The 21,218-nt window shown below is 39.9% G+C and overlaps 1 long non-coding RNA gene across 4 annotated transcripts in view; it reads left to right on the plus strand.

Moving 5' to 3' along the window:
• The window catches only part of LOC103161638, a 63,070-nt gene that overhangs the window by 30,513 nt on the left and 11,339 nt on the right, over positions 1-21,218 (plus strand). For all 4 annotated transcript variants that reach the window (XR_003482359.2, XR_004768477.1, XR_004768476.1 and 1 more), the window contains one exon: positions 20,833-20,950. This is a non-coding gene — a long non-coding RNA (uncharacterized LOC103161638). The remainder of the gene's footprint in view (positions 1-20,832; positions 20,951-21,218) is intronic.

Consider the following 21,218-nt stretch of genomic DNA (forward strand, 5'->3'; position numbering starts at 1 on the left):
AGTTTTGGTCTTTGCATTGATATTGGTGGTTCACAACTGCCTATAACTGAAGCTCCACGGGGTCTGATGTCCTTTACTGACCTCTGTGGGCACTGTAGTCACATGGTGTATATACTCACAGAGACACAGGCGTACACATGAATGAAAATGTGAAATAAACTGAGACAATATGCACCAAGTAATGAGATAAAATTGTGATCAACTATTGCATCATGTTACAGTGCCCAGGCTTCTCTGTGCTTATCACAGAGACAAAAACTTGGAAGGGAAGTGAGAATGAATGAATGAATGAATGAATGAATGAATGAATGATGGTCCTTGACTTTGGAAACTTTGAGATTCAAGTGAATAAAATAAATGATAGAGTTAAAAGCTAACAAAAAACCTGGCAAATGTTTGCAAAGTAACGACAATCAAATGCATAAATTTTGATAGAGTTTAATCATTTACCGAATTTTTGGCACATGCTGAATGTAGTTGGATTATTCTGTGCAGAAATAATCAAAGATCAAAGCAAAAATGGAATGGAAGGAGCAGGTGATGATGAAGTTTAACACAATTAAGGGCCACAGCAATGCAGAACAAAATGTTTTAGCGACTATTTTGGAAGAGCAGGCATGTTTCAGTTTGAATCGACTTGTAGACTCTAACCAGTGCTGACAGCCAGAAAAACTATCAGTCTTTTTTGAAGGCAGGTCATACTTTATTATTTAATGCCCTAAAATAATCATTTCCTTTGATTCAGTAATTTTAATTCTGAGAATTTATTCTAGGGAAAGAATATATTTGTTCATACAATAATGTATTAAAGGAGTTTCAAAGCTTAAAGAAATGTCCTTTTAAAACTACTAACTAGTCAGTTAGATTATAGATCTTGAAAACTAGATGGGAATAGAGCTAGTAATAAAAGTGAACAGAGTGGTATGTGTGAATAAGCCACAGAAATTTAGTTATAATATCTATCTATCTATCTATCTATCTATCTATCTATCTATCTATCTATCTTTGATCTCTCAATCTATCTTATCATATATAAATATATATTGAATATAATAAATATGAGTATATGTGTATGTGTGTATTCACCTCCGGAACTGCTACAGTCATAGGAAATTCCTAATACAGCAATAAAGAATATGTCCCACCTTTGTGGTTTTCCAACATGGAGAAATCTAATTATAAGGTGGTTGTCAATAATAAAATGATTCTTTTTAAAAATAGGTACTTTGACATCCCTATTCATGTATAACTAAATAATCCATATAAACAAAATAATAACATGAATAACAGAGTGTTTGAAAAGACAGAAATATACACAGATGTATTGAAAGTGTTGCTGTCAGTAGCATGGCAGAGACGAGGTCAAGCAGGAATTCTGGATTTCCAGAGTTTGGTAAATGTTATCTTTATTGAAATTCTGTCATGTCTAGCCCTCTAACCATTGGCCACATGCAGTTGCATGTGAGTGAGGAAATCTATAAATTTGTCCAACACAAAATTGGAAACATGAAATATGAATTTTTCTGTGATTGTCTCCATGTGTTGCAAAGAGAAAGTTTTTTGATGAGGGGTGAAAAAGATTTATTTTTTAAATTTTTGGGTAGTAATTAGATTAGATTGAGTACTTCTCAGGCATGAACTTTGTAGATGAAAGCATCATGTTGTGATGTCCTAAGGCTGGACAGCTTGGTGGATGAGTTAAATGATGAGTAGGTGGATAGAAACTTCCTCTTTTTAACTCCCTTCCATGTTTATTTTCAATTATCTAGGAGGATGGCAAAGATGAAGGTTGTCTGTGGATTCTCCATCTTGGTCATACCTTACAAAGAGATGATTTTTCTATTGCTTAATTCACATCATCCAACCTCCTGACAGGGTCCCAGAGAGGCACTATTTCTGGGTGGGGGAGGGAGCGAAACAGAAGGAGGCATGGTGGCAGACTGGTTCATCAAGCTGTTTCATGTCAGTGGCAATCATCTTCACTGGGTGAGACCTTTGTTACAACATGAATTTGCCTTCTAGGCTTGTGACACTTCTACCCGCATCACTGTTAGTAGTTCAGTGAGCCTGGCTGGCACTTGCCAGTTTAGTTAAATTGCATGGCTATTGGAGCACCCAGAGTCCTCATGCTTACACATCAAGTACTTTACTCACTGAGCAATTTCCCCAGCCCTCAAAATATTTTAGTGAATACATATTTGATAAACATTCCCAGATATATGTCTGTACTCCTTACTGTCATCTAATAAAGGTATGTATAATCTTTCTTTCTTTCCAGAGGCCATTAGCTATTTAAAAATTGTCATCATTTATGACCTGCCCCAGTTTTTAAGCTCAGTCTTTGTCCATTCTTCATTTGTTCCTCCATAGTAATCAATAGCAATTAAAGCACATTTTCCCCCCTAAAAAATGAGGTGTTATCAAAAGAGTATAAATAGCTTAAACAGAGCTATGTCAAGTACTGTGATTGGAGCCGTAATAGAGGCTCCCAACAAAGAAAAAATGAGAACTGGACAGACAGTTCTAAATATTATTAACATGCCACAACTTAGAATCATCTCTGAGAAGAGTCTCAGCAATTTGTCTGTGAGGGCCTGTTTTGGTTGTTAACTGATGAAAGAAGATCCAGCCTGTCATGGGCGACACCATTCCCAAGGAAGATGTTTTTGAACTATATAGGGCAGGAGAAAGCTAGAAACAAACAAGCAGGCATCATGCATGCATTTGCTAGTGTGCTCTGTACTGTGGGTATGGTGTGACCAGCCTCAGTCTCCTGTCTCTGTGACTTCTCTGCAATGATGGGCTGTAATCTGGAATTGTGAGCTAAAGCACACCCTTTCTTCCTGAGGTTGCCTTTTGTAGGAATATTTTATCACAGTAACAGAACTATCCAGAACAACTATCAGGCCTCTAAAGAAATAGCATATGTTCCTTAACCTAGAAAGGGAAGAAATGCTTCCAATTTATTTTATGGAGCTAATATGTCCCTGATACCAAAAGTGCTGAGAACACAACAGTGAAAATAGAACATTGTACAGTGGATTTGGGGTATTATTATTTTGCATCACTAAAATCAAGCATTTATATAAACATACACATGTATTTGTGTATTGATGACACTTGTACTAGAAGTGCTTCTGTTTAGCCAAACCTAGTCCCGTAAGAAAGGAAAGGAGCCTCTGTAGTTCAAGATTCTAAGTAGGTGACGTTAAGTCATAATGGATGTCTAGGCATCTATGTCTCCATTCTGTAATATTTCAAGAAAAAATTACTTGTGGAATTGTTCCAAAGAGACATGCAAGACATGGTCAACACAGACATTTACTTTTCATTTTCTAGATCCTGTATTTCTATGCCATCTGGTATGAATTTTCACTCTACATGAAGTTCTCTGATTAAAAGGAGAGTTATCTGGCTGCAAAGCAAGATAGACTACTGCAAATTTAAGTGTGAAATCCAACCACTGTAGCATTAATCTCTGTATCTGGCGTATTTGGCAGAATTTGACTGAGAAATGACATAGGTGATTTTCAGACATTAAAGTAGGACCTCCCCTCAGCTAAATCTTCAGTATTTCAGCATAAGAAAAAATTAGTGCTAAGCATAGTTGAGGAATAATTAAATAAACATATATTTGGAGTCCATCATGGTTAGTTCTCTTGGGGCAGCCCCTCTAGTTTCTTGCTGTGTTCAGTGGAGGGTACTCCTGCCATAATTTGGTCTCTCAAGAAGAAGTGATGCTTAAGATGTCAGAAAGTAACATGCTGAATGAGGAGGGCTAGCTCATTTAGAAAGTAATCACTGTGGCTAAAATGCCTTCCCAGAGATAGAGAGACATAAACAACCTTCTCCTAGGCAGAGGGGTTACTTACAGGGTGTGGTTGCACTTCATCCTGACAGACTACATCTGTAAAACTTTACCCATCAGGGATGAAGGCTTTGCCCTAGTGATGGGGTCTATGCTCTAGTCTTCTCTTGCTGTATAAATTATATAATATATATATATATATATATATATATATTCTAGAAGCTCTAGAAGCTCTAGAAGCAATTAAGGCAAAACTATGCACAACAAGTGGTAGGGAGCAATCAGACTGTATGTGAGAATCTCATACCCCTCTCTGCCCCTATATGTGAGGGTATAAAACATAAACAAGCCTAGCTAGTATGATCTTTTGCAAGGGAGTGCAGTTGAATGCACCAAGATGACTGTTACTCAGTGGACAGTCACTGAGGATACTTACCTATCTTGCCTCTTCTGCAATCATTAAATTAAGGGCAAATCCTTGAGTTCAATTGAACAGAGTGTGGTTGGCAACAATTGTACTCCTCAGTAAAAGATTTTGCTCTTCAATGGTCTATAGCTATTAAATCCTGAGATTATTTCAGTTAACAAGAGCAAGTAACAATAAAATGTGGGTTTACTTTTGCCTCATAGTAGAGTTAAAAGTATCAGAACTTTATCCACTCAATCTAAGCATAATCAATGGGCTTAAGAGAAGACAAAAATTAAGTAGACAGAGTATTGTCAAGAATGGTAGGTCTCTTCTCAGTATCTTTTCTTTGGATATATTAAGCCAAAAGTCATATAAAAATATCTGTGCTGTTTATACATGGGCACTGAAAATCTTATGCTCTGGGCCAGCGTCCACTAATGTTTATTTCTTTCCTGTGGAATGAGATGGGAGAGAGATTCCTGCCTCGGCATCCAAACCTCCATCATTCAAGGGCATCCAAAAGCACATGCATTTGAAGTTTGGTCAAACTGACTATTATCTTCTCTCTTCCCCTACCTTACCCCAGTTTCTTGTCTAACTCACAGGCCAGTGAGTCAGTGTTGTTGACCACACCCTCTGTCTACTTGAGGTCTGCTCATGACCTTTCACCAGCTTTGTTGGCTTAGAATTGAACTCCCTCTGCTGAGATTTCTCATTCTTCATTTATTTAGCAGATGTGTCCTGAGTTCCTCTCTGCCAGAACTGGGTGTGGAGTTGAGAATCGGACAGTGACAAGACCTAGACTCTTTTGCCTTATTGAACTCATAACTTAGAGAATAAGAACATTAATAAAATATTTACTTAATTTACCAAAAGTTTGTATACATTCATATTGGGCACCATGATGTTTTGAAATCAAGGAATAGTTCAATTAAGAAAATCTACATGAATTCTTTACATATTTTATTTTCTTTTTTCTTGGCTAGGAGACTTTTAACTCAGTTTCAAGCACTAATAAATATGTTTTTGTATGTGTTACTTTTCTAGTTGGGATGACAATGCCTTCCAAAAGTCACTTCAGAAAGAGAGGGTATACAATCGCAAAAAGACAAACATGATATGTACTCACACATATGCGGATTTTAGACATAGAGTAAAGGATTACCAGCCTACAATCCACACTGCCAAAGAAGCTAATAAACAAGGAGGACCCTAAGAGAGACATATATGGTCCCCTGGAGAAGGGGAAAGGGTCAAGATCTTCTGAGCAAATTGGGAGCATGGGAAGAGGGGGGAGGGAGCTAGGAGAATGAGAAGGGGAGAAGAGGAGGGATGCAGAGGACAGGAGAGAGCAGAAAGGGGAGAAGAGGAGGGATACAGAGGACACGAGGGAGCAGAAAGGTTGAGTCAGGGGAAGAATAGATGATAACAAGAATGGAGATACCATAATAGAGGGAGACATTTTTGGTTTACAGAGAAATCAGGCACTAGGGAAATGTCTGGAGATCTACAAAGATGACACCAGCTAACAATCTAAGCAACAGAGGAAAGGCTACCTTAAATGTTCTCCCCTGATAATTCGATTGATGACTGACTTATATGACATCCTATAGCCTTCATCCAGCAGCTGGTGGAAGTAGAAGCAGACACCCACAACTAATCACCGAACTGAACTGGAACCCAGATGCAGAGAAGGACCAGTGAAGAGCAAAGGGGTCCAGACCAGGCTGGTGAAACCCACTGAAATAGCTGACCTGAACATCAGGGAAATCTTGCTCCCCAGACTGATAGCTGGAATACCAGCATGGGACTGATCCAGACCCCAGGAAGATGGGTTTCTGTGAGGAAACCTCAGAAATCTACGGGACCTCTGTAGGAGTTCAGTACTTATCCCTAGCATAGGTGTGGACTTTGGGAGCCCATTCCACATAGAGGGATACTTCCTGAGCCAAGACACAAGGGGGTGGGCCTAGGTCCTATCCCAAAGGATATGATAGACTCTGATGACACCCTATGGAAGGTGTCACCATCCAGGGGGAGCAGAAAGGATATGTGATGGATAAGGTTTTAGTTGGGAGGGGGAGTGGTAGGGGAGGACAGGAGGGAGAATGGAACTGGGATTGTCATGTAAAACAATCTTGTTTCTAACTCAAATAAAAAAAGTTGAAAAAAAAAAGAAAGGGAGGGTATATTCTGGCTCAGGGTTGAAGAACAGTGCAACCTATCATGGTGGGAAACAATTCGATCAGGAGTGTGAGGTCATTGTTCACAATTTATCTAGAGCTAAGAAGCAGAGGAATGCTGGCACTCACCTTAATTTCATCGTTTTATTTAGTTCAGGACTCTAGGCCATTGGAAGAGGCTGCTCATATTCGAGGTAGTCTTTTCGACTCAGTGATACCTTCCTGAGAAGTCACTTACAAGTATTCCAAAAGGTTTGTTTCCATGGTGATTCCAAATCCAGTTCAGTTGACAATAAAGATTAGCCATCACAGATATTTATTGTGCATGTAACACTGTTCAAGTGCCCATGACAAGACAATGAAAGAAACCAAAGATAAAATGCCTGTGTAAAAGAATATCACTTCAGTATGTGTAAAATGATAGCCATTCATGCATCAGAAATAATCAAAGTACTGCAACACAAACCAGGAGATGGAGCCCTGAAAGACCAGAAGGTATCAGCTTGGGCAAATGGTTGAGCAGAACATATTTTAGGAATATATTAAGAGAAAGTATATAGAAACACCTTAAATTAAAAGGCATACCAGTTGAGCCCAAATTCTTCCTGGCAATAGAGCTAGATTCACTCAGGGTTTCTTTTGACATCATTATGCAGAAAGAAAACAGAATTGTATGTAAGAGACCATTGGAAATGAACTCAGTGAACACAGCCCAGTCTCGATGGCTCTACAGCTGCCTGTTCCTAGGTTCCCACATACACAAAAGGTCAGCCAAGTTCAAGACTCTCACCCTACTTTGAGACTGATTAGATGACGCAGGATTGAGCTCACTCATGACCTGTAAGTGGCTCAGCTGACTTGCAGATTCTTGAGCCCTGATAAGTGTTTGATGATTTTAGCTGAGTTTTGAATATATATATATATATATATATATATATATATATATATATATATACTGCAGAAGGCTTAGGAAGGATAAACTTTTAAGGTTTTTACCTTGGGTAAGGAAAAAATGGTTCTCTATGTGATGGATAGCTAGTTGAAGATTTTGAAAATGAGGTGATGAACCACTCACATTAGAAATATGCACATCTTAAATCATATTGCATTTGAGATGAATAGAAATACTGAAAGTAGAAAAGTGGAAAGCTATCATTATAGCATAACCTTGCAGTCATAAGTTTAATGACAATTATCATACTTAATTAAATAATAAAATGGCAAATCTTTAACTCTACATACTTCTCAGGAATAACCAGTCTCCCCACTTAGTGGGCTGCTCCATTTAAGTATTTAGATTCTAAGCTTGAATGTTGTTCCTAGGAATTTAGGTGCTGAGGATGGAGGAAAATTCATCTTACTAGTATACAGAGCCTGAGAGGTTATGCAAGTATTAACTGATAATTTTTCCTGGAAGATGAAATTAAGAGTCAACTTATTTCTGTTTAGTGATTAATCTCACTCATGTTGTATCTTTATTTTTTGATGAATACTGTTTTTGAGATAATAATTATTCAGTCATACACATTTTATATTTTCTATTTGACCACAATTTACTTGAAAGTTAGATTTTATTCACTTAAATTTTTGTGGGGCTAGCTTGTTCTATGATTTCTGGCGTGGATCCAATAACCTAGCATGCAGATGGTCTAGAGTGCTGTGATTTGTTTTGCAACAGTAATATTTGAGGATCAGTAACTATTGAGTTGGTATTATCCATGGTATTGCTCAGATATTCTGTACTTTCTCTGCTTTTGTCTGGATTTGTACCAGTTTCTGAGAATTCTAAACCAGTTTACTCAGGAAACTATGGTGGAGAACTTAAAGCTGCCATTTAAATTCCTTTTATCTGATTTAGCTCAATTTTTGATCATCCAAAAGCTGTACGAAGCATAGTCTTTCAAGTCAACACCACCAACTTCTTCATTCTCAGATGCTAGCTGATAGAAAATGGAAACAACCAGAGGAGACATTGCACACTCCCCCACAAAATCAGCCATTTATCTGCTGCTGAAACCAAGAGTTTGTGGTCACCTCTCTAGAGAAATAAAGACTTGCCTCCGCCATTTTCCCTCATCATCAATTTCTTCCAAGACTTTGCTTTTCACTGTCCCTGTCCCTGTCCTGCTATTCTTCGTGTGAATTGTCTTCCATGACATGAAATCAATGTGACAATCTTCTACTGCCAGAGAAGCAGACATCATCAAGTCTTGCTGTGATTAACATTTTTCAGATACTGGAACTGAGAGTAAAGTGCATTCTCTTTTTCTGAAGGCTAATGCCTTAGAGCCCAGATGAAAGCATTTACTTTGGTCCCCAGTTGGAAGGAGCACAGTGCATCATGGGAAAGCATGGCAGCAGGACCTTAAGACAGAGAGTCACATGACAGACTTGCATGCTCAGCTTCCTTTCTTCTTTTCATGGCTTGAGAGCCCAGCTCTGGGATGGTGAGACTTCCCTCTTTGGTGAAACCCTGAGGTATGCTACCATGGTGATTTTAAAACCAGTCAAGTTGTCAATGTAGACTATACATTGCCAGTTGAAAAGGGAAAAGTCTCTAAAAGGCTTCTCTTCTTGTGTTTTGTTGATGGTGGTTGTTGGGTGTTACCATCTTTTTTTTGGGGGAGGGAGTTGAGACAGGGGTTTCTCTGTGGCTTTGGAGGCTGTCCTGAAACTAACTCTTGCAGACCAGGCTGATCTTGAACTCACAGAGATTCACCTGCCTCTGCCTCTCAAGTACTGAGATTAAAGGCGTGTGCCACCATCTTTTTTGGTTTCTCTGGTTCTTTGGCAGATGGAGGTGTCTTGGTAGAGGGCCATGAATATCTTCACATATGGGATCTCAGACCTCTTCTCTTGTCTTTTACAGAAATTCTAGAATTGATTATATTGTATAACAGATAAGGCTGCCATTCTGGGACCATCTCTTATTCCTCAGTTTGTGATTGAACCACACAATAAAATATGACAGGGCTGGAGAAGTGGCTAAATGTGCTTGCTGCTCTTGTAGAGGTGTTGGATGGCTCACAACTATCTAAAACTCCAGCTCTGGGGGATACAACATCCTCTTCTGGATTCAATTGGCACACACACACACACACACACACACACACACACACACACACACACACACACACACTAAACCATGAAAAGATGTAACTTTTCTCAGGTCAAACTTTTCCTAGTGTTTGAAAGATAGACCCGAGGAGAACTTCAGTGGATCAGACAGGGAGAAAATGGAAACTTCCTGGTCTGATCCTCTGTCCCGAGAGGAAAAAGCAAGGTGAATGGGTGGATTCCTGGGGCAGCATCTGTGGAGTCCTCCTTTGTATATTGAACATCTTCTATCTCTGCCTAGATGAATAACATGTAATGACATTTTTGTTTCTTTAACCTCAGATCTGACTTCCTCCATACTCCTGTCATTGTTTTAGCCATGATGTCCCTGGGGACAAGAAGTGGCTTTTGGCTACTCTCAGAATAGGGAATGTGGTTTTCTTTTTGTGAGCCTCTTAAGAAAGGCTATGACTCATGTGTCACATTATCACCTGAGTGGGAAGTTGTGGGGAGAAACTGTATCTATAGTTAGGAGTAACAGCTTATTATAATCACTACAAGATCGTGGTTCTAGTAGGTCTTGTGTCCAATCAAGTAGGTCAAAGAAGAGCCATTATCTAATAGTGCCTATTTCTTCGAAGTTTGTGAAAGGACGGGGGCAATCCATAAGATGTTCTTTACACTTCACCAGTTGAAAGAAGACTCTTTGATTAAAGTTATTTCAATTTACATTACAGAAAAGAGAGGATTCCCAGATCCTGGATTCTAAAGATTGAGTTAGTCTTTTATGTCCCCAGTGTTTAATGATGAGATATTTAAAAAGCTACATGAAGTCAAGCCACAGAAAGAAAGGTAAAAACTGTTCATATTTATCATACAAAAATTGGGCCCGATATACATGTAGATTGTCTTGCTCTTAGAAAGGTTGGATTGCCCAGTTCCATGGCTTCATTAATTTTGCCATGGGAGCCTTTTCATGGCAGGCACCTTAATGGCTTGTAATTGTCTGACTCATGCCAGCAGATTGATGAAAGACAACATAAAAATGTAAAGATGAAAGGAATAGCCAAGCAAAGATACTGGAGAGAAAAGACTCATTGTTCATGGGCTTAATTCCTGATAGAGAAGCTGAAAGGACTGAGAACCATAATGGCACAGGAGGGGAGGCTCATCTTTCCCTATCCATGGGGCCAGAGGCAGAGCTGCTTCCCTCTCACCTTTGAGAAACACAATAGTTTGTAACTGTCTTATGTAGTGACTGCCCTCGGAGATTTTTAATTTTCCCTCTGTGCTAGTCAGTTGCTTGCCTCATACAAGATACTCAAGAGAAGCTGCAACATCAGAATGTTATTAATGTTTACATCTCACAATAGACATTTTATAATTCACACACATGAAATTAAATAGACAGCAGGGATAAAGGAAAGGGAGGAAAACTTAAAATCAAAAGAACGGAGTTAGGTTCCATTCTGGAGAGCATAAACAATTCTAAGGAGGATTTTGCAGAGGATTTTATGCCAATCTTGGTTAGGTAGCCATACCCATGGTCTTCCAACTTTCTTGTTGCTGTCTCAGGTAGAGCTGCTGCTGATGGGTATCCAGTTGCTGTACCCACGTTTCTTCAGGGCATGAATCTTGGTACCCTGTCTACCACCACCTGAGCCAGGCAAGGAACGGGGAGGCTGCAGCTGAGGGCCCTCTATCCAAACTGGCTGGTTTAGCTGGCTGTTAGATACTGACATCAGAGTGAGGGGAACGTTTAGAGGTAAGATAGGAAGAGTGTGTTTCCTCACCTCCTGGATGGCAGTCAAATATGATAATTGTGGTCTTGGTTGGAGTCGAGTGTTTCCAGGGTCTTGGCCCCTTCTACAAACACTTTAAATAAGACTCACACAGATATGCAAATACAGCAAGACTTTTTTTATGTGGGGAGAAGCGATAGTACAGATTAGGGAGGAAGACACTGTCAAGATTTACAGTGGGCCACATACATGAGGGTGTTTAAAGGCCCTAATTATATGTTGGGTTTCCTTTTATGTGGCTCAAAACAAGTAGGAGATTGGTTGCCCAGGGGTCTGGCTTTCTGTTTTTATTGGCACATTAGGTGATAATAATTTTCTTACTGTATATGTCCCTTTCCATAATGCATCTCATTTTAATCACATGCTCTAGGCATAAGATGTTAAATATTTGAGTCTCCCTAAAAGTTTGAGAACAGTTTAGTCTATATGCATGCAAACCCATTTTAGTCCAGATCAGGATTTCTATTCTTCACACCTGGTAGGTAAACTGAATTATATTTTAATAGAAATTGTCAAAATTGATCATTGTTGGGGAACCAAGTCAATCGTTCAGAGAGGGTTGTACATATACCCTATAGCATATGGGGGTCTGAAGTTTCTAGGTGAATTGCATAGAGAGGAGTGTGTATGTATAACATACGAAGATAAAGGTTCAAGACTGCCCTGCCAAATGCATTGTTAGAAAAGGAGGAAAACACAAGCAGAGGTCCAGGTTTCTAAACTATTCTCTCTGCTGGCTTACCTCAGGATTTTTTTCTCTAGATATTCTGTTGCAGTGCTCTTTCCTAAAATTCACAAACAAACACATTTTAGTAATACCACATTCAATTTTATTTTATGTACTACTGGATTTGAGGTGTGTAATATATGCATATTCTGTGTGCCTTTCCTGAAAAAATGATGATGTTGGCCTCACAATGGAAATGTACACTTTTCCCGGACTGATTTTTATCACAAAAGCAGACTATCTTGACCAGTGAAGACAGAACTTTGAAAAGGACAATTGCCTGAACCACAAATTTCTGTCCTGATAGAATGGTGGCAAAAACACAGATGAGGCTCAAGCTGGTAAGGGAAGGTGATATTGGAGAATTTTTAGTTTATATTATCCTTAAAGTATATAAATCTGACCACTCCATAGCTTTAAAATTGCTTTCATAGTCTCAAAAGAATGAACAAACAAAAACCTTGTTCTTTACATTATCAACTCTGACCACCAATGATTTATTTCCTTCACTGATCACAAAGAAATAGAAGAATCATGTATTTAACGAACTGTTTTGAGTTTTGTCTAATGGCAGGAATATCGGTGAGGCACCACTAATGGAGCTAGATTTTGGAGCCACGCAGGAGGGGCGTCAAAATTGAATTTCCTCACTTACTGCCTACATGGTTTCAGTTCATTTTTGTTTGTAGAAACAGGGAGCTATTGGTTGTAGGAGTGCATTAGTCCCTTCTCTCATTAATGTAATAAAATATCTGGCAAAAGCAACTTAGGGAAGGAAGACTTTTGGTTTACAGTTTCAACTGCAGTCCATCGTGTGGGGGAGGGCATGGTGACAGGGGCATTAGGCTGCTCATCACATTGCATCGGTGGTCAAAAAGCAGAAAGCATCTAGAGCTAGTGCTCAACTTCCTTCCTTCTTTCTGTTCAGTTTTCTGGGCACATTGCATTGGTGGTCATGAAGCAGAAAGCATCTGGGGATAGCACTCAGCTCACTTCCTTCTTTCTGTTCAGTTTGCTGGTCACATTGCATTGGTGGTCAAGAAGCAGGAAGCATCTGGAGCTAGCACTCAACTCACTTCCTTTTTTCTGCTCAGTTTGCTGGTCACATTGCATTGGTGGTCAAAAAGCAGAAAGCATCTGGAGCTAGCACTCACTCACTTCCTTCTTTCTGCTCAGTTTGCTGGTCACATTGCATTGGTGGTCAAGAAGCAGGAAGCATCTGGAGCTAGCACTCAACTTACTTCCTTCTTTCTGTTCAGTTCAGGAACCCACAGAATGATCCCCATAGGTGAAGTGGGTTTCTTCCCCTCAATTCTCCTAGATAACCACTTAATCACAAGGAGGATTATACTATTTGTAAATAATTTCATGAAACAGCAGACACAGAGTCCTCAGGGCAGTGCTGGTCACAGAATAAGGAACCTGAAGTGGAGTTGCTTTTCTCCCTCTCAGTATCCCCAGAGGTAAGAGTTAGAGCCCCCACAGAATTCCATCAGTAACTCCCCTCCAGGGGACTGGAAATATTTCTAAGCCTTTCCCCGTTTCTTTGCTCCCAACCTTAACTTTTACACCTCTTCTCCCAAGTGACACACTGAATGATGTCTGGTAGAGGCTATACTATCGTATCTGTGGACTTGCAGTCTTTGTCCTAGCCCTTCAGCTGATGGGGCAGGAAGGGCTCTTGATACTTGGGCAGCACCAGGATTCCTGCTCCATGTGTGCTTGAGTAGAACAACCCTTGAGCCTGTATGTGGGGAGAAAGTTCTAGTGAAAATTTCCTGAGATAGTCATGGTCTCATTTGTAGCAGATCTTTATCTAAACCAGTAACAGGGTAGATTTCCAAAAATAGTCTGAACTTTTTTTCCTTCCCCCTTTTTTCAGACTCATTTATACCAAATCTCATATGCCTAGGGAGTACTTGAGGACTAACGAGTCTATGAGATGCCTGCACGTGGTTGCATGTTGTCAGTTGGCAGCTGGGAGCCTTTCCTCCTCTTTTTGCACAGCTGTTCCCTCTGTGTGTGGCAGCCCACCCAGCTGGCCCAGGACAGAAAGCTGTTTCCTCTGTTGGGTGCAGGACTACAGAGGGTGGCGTCTATGTTTGTTTGTCCTAGATAGTACTGCTGGTCTACAGACCAAAGACAAAAGATGAAGTGACTCCTCTCCATCTCAGACAAAGAAGGAATTCTACTATGAGATGATGATAGCCAGTATTCTTCCATTTCAGCCTCTGGAAAAAGTTACTAGTCTCAGGAGTTAGTCCAGATGGAGTAGCTCAGTGTCCAGAAACAAGTTGGGAGGGGTGGTCATGGAGCAGAAGTGTGGGATGACTCCTAATGTTGAGAATTAGCCATAGTTAGTTCTGTTCATGAAAGTGCACCTCCAGAGTCCACTCTTGGGCTTGCCTTCATATCTGTGTGACAATATTCCTTCTTAATTCTTGTTTGAAAACTAAAGTTACTGATACTTCTAGATTATTGTTGGTATAACATTTTCCTTTGGTGCTCATAAAAAATAGCCACAGATATGATGGTTTTACAACAAAAAAATACTTTCTTTTAGATTTGAAGTCCAGCGATCTGAATTCCATGTGCACATAGGGCTGTGCTCCTTGTAGATGTTCAAGTGAGGGATTTTTTTCCCTGTCTCTGCCATTTTGTAGGCTTCTGACACCTCATTACTTCTATGTACTTTGTTCAGATCCATTTCCATCTTCTCATTGCCTTCTTTTGTGTGTGCATTTATGGTGGTGGTGGTGGTGGTGGTGCTGTGTGTGTGTGTGTGTGTGTGTGTGTGTGTGTGTGTGTGTGTGTGTCTTTTAAGAGATGTATTATAGGGCTAGGGATGTAGTTTAGTTGGTAGAATGTCTTCCTAGCATGCCAGAAGTCTTGAGTTAAATCCTTAACACTGTATAAAACTGACTACAGTGACATACTTGCAGGGTAGAGACATGAGAATGAGTAGCTCAAATTCATCCTTTGCTACATAGTGGGTTTAAAGCCTGTCACAGCTCCATTGAGACCCTATCTCAGAAAACAACCAGCCAACAAACCAACAAAATTAACAACGATGTGTAATATAGGATGACTTTTAGGGAGCTGATAGGTTAAGTCCAGGGAAGGTTTTCCAGGTCAATGTCTTTAACTTAATCACAAATGCAAAGTCCAGATTTTCAAGCAAGTTAAATACCATTTACATAGTCCAGGGAATAGAACTTGGGGTCTTTTAGTCTGCCCAATAATGGCAAGAAACACTGTCACAAGATGGTAAATGACGCTCACAATCATAAATATGGTGCATTTGACAAAAACAGTAAGCCAAGTTAAACTGTTTCCTAAGGTAAATATCAAAGATGCATTTAAGGGCAGGAGAAAAATACATTTGTGAATGGAGTCGTGAGGAATGGCAGCAAGCAGACAGAAGCCAAGAGCCTGGATCCTGAGAGCATTCAAGTAATTCCCATTGCTAAGGAAACCACTTCACGACTTCCTGTGTCTGCCTCAGCTCTGAACAGCTGCTCTGCTTTTAGCTTGGCTTCCCTGAAGGACTTTAATTTCTAGGTGAAGAAAAATCAGAGCCGGCATGTTAGAATGGAAGGGAAAAATGATGGTCATGCAACACAACACAATGCAACACAACACACCGAAACACAACACAGAAACAAATTATTTAAGACTATTGGTGATAATGAGTGTTTTTAAAGAGAAGGCCACTACTCTTGTCCTTCCCAAAAGTCCCTGGCAAGGATAGGGACACAGTTAATGAAAGTGATTTCTGGAGTCTGGGGCTTTTAGGTTTTGTGTGATAACAAAATGTAAACCACTGGCATCGGTTTAATTTCATCACTCAAACGTGTCTTAATGGATAATATTGATTGACTTTCTCTTTCCTTTTGCTGACTTCTATTCAAAACGATTGTGATTCTGGACACCTCAGTGTGCCTGCAAAGGAGTGAGAGGAACACCTCCGGTTTAGCAAAATGCTTGCACTCTCCCAAGGAATGTAGTTTGACAAACTTGGGCTTTGTCAAGAAGAGCTCTAGCAAGAGAATCTTCTCCTCTATTCTTTTTCTACAGTGTCTTCTTCAATTGTGTAATGAGGATTATGTGCCCATCAGGTTTCCTCCTCCTCAACTTCCTCCCACATTATGACCTTCTCTTTTCTTTCTTTTTTCCCCAAAGAGTTCACATGTCCCTTGAAAAATATGTTTACAAAGTAGGGACTGGTTATAGGAACTGAGTATTATGTGCTACTTATAGGTGCCATCGCACCAAGGAAATAATGGACTAAAATTGAGAATAACTTTATCTTTCATCAAGGGAAAACTCAAGACCCTACATGGGGAACATTAACTAAGTGATGTTGAAGCAACCTTAGCTTGTCTCTGGGTCAGCAGTGTGTAGCTGAGATAGTAGTGTTCACATATAGAGCTACCCAGGGTGACAGCCACCTGCTGCCAATTGCCACAAGAGTGGTGACTGTGACCAAGGAACAGAATTTCCTATTTTGTTTGACTTTATCTAAATTTAAGATCAGCATAGGTTGCTAGTGGACATTATTGTTGGAGACTGTGGCTCTAGATGAGCCATGTAATATTGTCTCATTTATTCTTACTTTCACAATATTATCAGCTTCCTTGGTAATTTTTACCTACTGAGGGCCGCATAGGAGAAAGGGTCCTGTCTTAATAACCAAGATGCTCAAAGTGCATGCAGAAAGAGACCTGGGTTCAGGATGTGGATGCATCTGACTTCTGGTCATTATTTAGATATTAAATAGGATATATGTCACAGTATAATAGAGTAAGTAATGTTTTCATTGTTTTTAAAAATTTAAAACATCTGCTGCTCACATGCAATCAATATATCCTGGGGCTCAAACTTGGCGTTTTAGTATTTCAGGTGTGTCATTTTACCCATGTGTCATAATCCTCAGGTAAGAGACAGACAAACTAGGCATAAAGCCTTCACTCTTGTTCTTGAGTACAGTGAGGGAGAGGGCTAGGTGCTGGGATTTGCAAACTCTGCCAGGATCTGCAAAAGGTTCAGACAGGAAACCCAGCCAATGTTACTTGGGGGTACTCTCTGCATCTGTGTTGATGAGCTGTACAGTCCCATGCCACTAAAAGTTGCCAGGGCTTCTGAAATGCTATTCCCCTCTGCCGCTTGCTGTCTTGGTCCTCTTGTTCTATTGTTCACACATGGAGCCAATGATCTACCATAGACTTGTCAGCTCCCCTCATCACTTAAGTGCCAACCCCGTGTCACAAACATCTCAACCGTGGGTGTCTCACCACTCCCTCTCCCTGCCCTGAGGGAAGGGAGCTCTGAGTTGCAGCAAGGAGAACATAGTATTCTTTTACCACGGATGTCCACTGAATGATCACATCCAAATGACTTGGGAACATTCTTGGTATTTTGCAGCGTTAGAGTTCGGAAAAGACAGGATGAGTCTAATGTTGGACACAGAGTGCAGCAGCTGCTTCTGGAAGAGGGGAGCTTTTTTCAGGAATGGCCGACCTAGGACAGAGGAATCAGAGGGAATATATTAACTACTGTCAGGTCTGAATTCCCTGAACTGGCCATTTTGAGTGTTCACTGTGAAATCACTATGTGTTGCTTGTTTCAAATGGTGAATGCCGAGGGTAGGGAATAAAAAAGAAGCAAAGTGTTCTGAACATCAACTTACAAAAATCTTTTTCTTCCTGTGCTGCCCCTTCTCCACCCTCCCACCCCCCCGTACCTGCTCAGTCTTAAATTCCTCTATGACTTGCTTGCCTCTGTGCTGAGATGTTGAGGCGCCTTGATGCATACAAGGGTGCTAGAGCTTCAGCAATTAGCTGCTGGCTCCTTCTTTGGGATTAATAAGAGAGGTGAAAAATGAAGGTTAATTGCTACTTCACTGAACAATTCTGATGATAATTAATGAAAGTATTTTTCCTTAAGAAACAGGAGACTACCAATTAATTTTTGTGAAAGACCTGAGGAGACTGTCTTATTATCCCTGGATCTGTTTTTCTAGGTAATGGAAGGTAATTAACATGCATCACTCAGCGTGTGTGTAAAGAAAAAAAAATGACCAGAACATGATGTTAAAACCCATGTGAGTTAGCAGAAATTTTACAGTAAAGAAAATGTTCATTTCCAGTTGTTACTATAAAGTTGAGCTGCAAAATCATAACAAAAACAATAGTATAGTCTTAATGCAAATGAGAGAAATAATGAAAAATTAAAATACTTTTACAACTTTAGTTAAGATGGAACATCAAAACCTAAAAAACTATAGTCAACATAGTTACAACTTAATGGAAAAGTGACAAATACTATAAAATAGTGTGTCAATATCAAACACTAATACATCCCTTGTAGTCCTGATGGGTAGAACAATGTTAGGAAACCAATTTGTGAAATTCCTATTAATAGTCAAAGTATAAAGCCAGAGATACATATGAAGATCTATTAAATATATATCTACTTGTAGTAATTCATATTTATATTAAGTTGTGCAAATCTAAGTTGCATGCTTTGTTTTTTATTAAATCAACTAAGATTACAGGGGTATGAGTAACAAACATTTCTTTGTTGTGTTCAACATACACTCATGTAATTACCTCATCTTCCTTCCTTAGGCTTTAGTATCCCAGTGAGACCCACCCACTTTCAGGCAATTGAGGATTCCAGTCAAGTTTGATTTAAAAGTTCAGTCTCCTGTCTTTTGCAAATGTCTCTCTCTTCCCAGCTCAGGCTCTACCATGGAGGTTCCAGGAAGCATTTGTTCTTCCCTTTCTCTGGCTTTCACTTCCACCTTCCCTCACTTGGGTCCTGAGTTTGTTTCTTCTTGGTCAATGTTTCCAAATTCCAGGGCCTGCAACTAAGATCTCCTAAGAACTGTTATCCATTTGGTTATGGTGTTCTGATGGAAGGCAAAATATCTCAGGTGACAAGGAGAGTGCCAGTAACCTACCTCTACTTCAGGGGATTTTACCTCTAAGTGGACCCCTGCCTCTGTCTCCTTTGCAGCTGGGTGGGAGAAGGGAACAGTACTGCTGCACCTCCTACATTCATCTGGAAGATGCCTGCCAGCTATCCCAAGTACCATCACAGCTTCATTCCCAATCAATCCTATGTTCTGCTGATAAGAAATGAGTGGAAATCCAAGCAGTCCAATTCCAGGCAATCCCTGAAGAGATGTCTGGCAGCTTCTGTTTCACTCTTATTTGGAATGCAGAGTTCTTATCTCTTGTTTCCTGTACTGAGGGTTTAACCAACATTACAAAGGTAAAAATGACTCTTATCCTACGACTTGCTCTGCTAAGATGTTCCTAGTTTTTTAGAAGACAGAAAATCAGCTTCCTTCTCCTCCCTTTCAATCTTCTCTGCTATTTATTACCCTATGAGTAAAATGTCTGTCAATTTTTGTCCTCTTCCATTTGTCAGCATAATTGCATTCATTTGGTTTGGTCACTTTGCCAGCACCATCTCCTTTAATGCATCCCCCACAGAGTGTGAGCATTTTCTGACTTGGTTCGTCCACACCATGCTGAAAGGTGGAAATTCTATACTCTGTTGTGTGCTGACCTCTTTCCTCACTCAGAAAGAGCAGGCTGCTTCAGCTAAAGAGCAAGTGTGTGGTGAGAAGGAGCAGTCTTTGAGAAACTCTTCATAAACAACATCTAGCTGAAGAGAGAGGGCTCTGGTATTAATATGATGTGGGGAACACAGCCAAGCCAGGAGCCTGCAGCAAGTCCTAAGGGTCCCCTGGTGCATTCATGACTCTTATTTGGGAACTGTGCAGGACAGAGGAGCCCTGGAAAAGTCTGTACAGCTGAGATACACTCAGAAATCATTAGCAAAAGTTATTATTGTCACTGTTTTATAATTGTGTGCGTGCGTGCGTGCGTGCGTGCGTGCGTGCGTGCGTGCGTGTGTGTGTGCGCACACACACATGCACACTCATGAACATGCACATGAGCCCAGGTACTGTGGAAACCAGAAAGAGTGTTAGAACCCTGGTGCTTTAGTTACAGGTGATTGTGTGTCACCTGATGTGGGTGCTGGAGCCAAACTTGGATTCTCTGTAAGAGCAGTCAATGGTTTTAGCCAGTCAGCCGTCTCTCGAACTCCTCAAAATTATTTCTAACAATATGTGCTTTGCAGGTGACAACTAATTATGAACCAAAAGTGATTTCAGAATTTATAAAACACTTTAACCAAGATAATATATATGTTATATGATATATATCTAACAGATAACACAGACGTGTGTGTGTGTGTGTGTGTGTGTGTGTGTGTGTGTACACAAAAAATCACAAAAATTATGAGTATTACTCACACAGCATTTAGAGAAAATGTATAAATGTAAGTGCTTTTTTGGCAAAAATTATTAAAAATGGATGATATATGGCAAGAGATAAAGTTTTTCCTGAAAGTCTAAGAGAAAGCAAGACTTTTAAATAAAAATGAAGTTGACACAGTTTTGGCAAGATAACACAGAAAAAGTCAGAAATGAATTTTCAAGGAATTTTAAAAGACTATAAATACATATCTAAAAACATAATACCACTTTTACTGGCTAGAAGTTAAGAATACAAGGCATGCATTACTAAAAACAGTACTAGGAAAACTCTGTAGGAGGAATGGGAACCATGAAGGCTCTTGTACTACCATAGAAGGATATTGATGGCTAAATCTTCATATGCACAGATAATACTCTCAGATGGACACATACGATTAACTGTGTCCCTTTAATTCCCTTTTAATACTTCCCCAGCGAAGCAAATGTCAGATCATGTGGTAGCATAATCAAAGGAAATAAAATGATACATGCCCTTGTGTTTCCATTGCAGCTTCCCTCACAGAGACACACAGCACCAACTCAAATGTTCACCAGGGAACCAAGGGTGAAGAAATGTGGCCAGTGGATACAACAGAATGGTGTTCAGTCATAAAAAGGATGACATTCTGGTAATTTGTGAAAATGTGAATGAATTCAGATGGCACTAGGTTAAGGGAAATACATCAAATGTAAAGACAACTACCCCATTTCCTCTTCTATGAGCAATGTCAAACTGAGAGACATAAGGTAGAATGGTTGTTACCAAGGCTTTTGTGGAATATGGGATTCTGACTGGATGAGGGGGAAACCTCAAGGGGCATGCTTTACCACAGTGTATTGCACATGAAATAACACAGGTGGGTCACCTTGATTCAGCCATCCCACAGGCTGTGCATG

The sequence above is a fragment of the Cricetulus griseus genome, chromosome 2 (genome assembly GCF_003668045.3).
Source record: "Cricetulus griseus strain 17A/GY chromosome 2, alternate assembly CriGri-PICRH-1.0, whole genome shotgun sequence".
Lineage (NCBI taxonomy): Eukaryota > Metazoa > Chordata > Mammalia > Rodentia > Cricetidae > Cricetulus > Cricetulus griseus.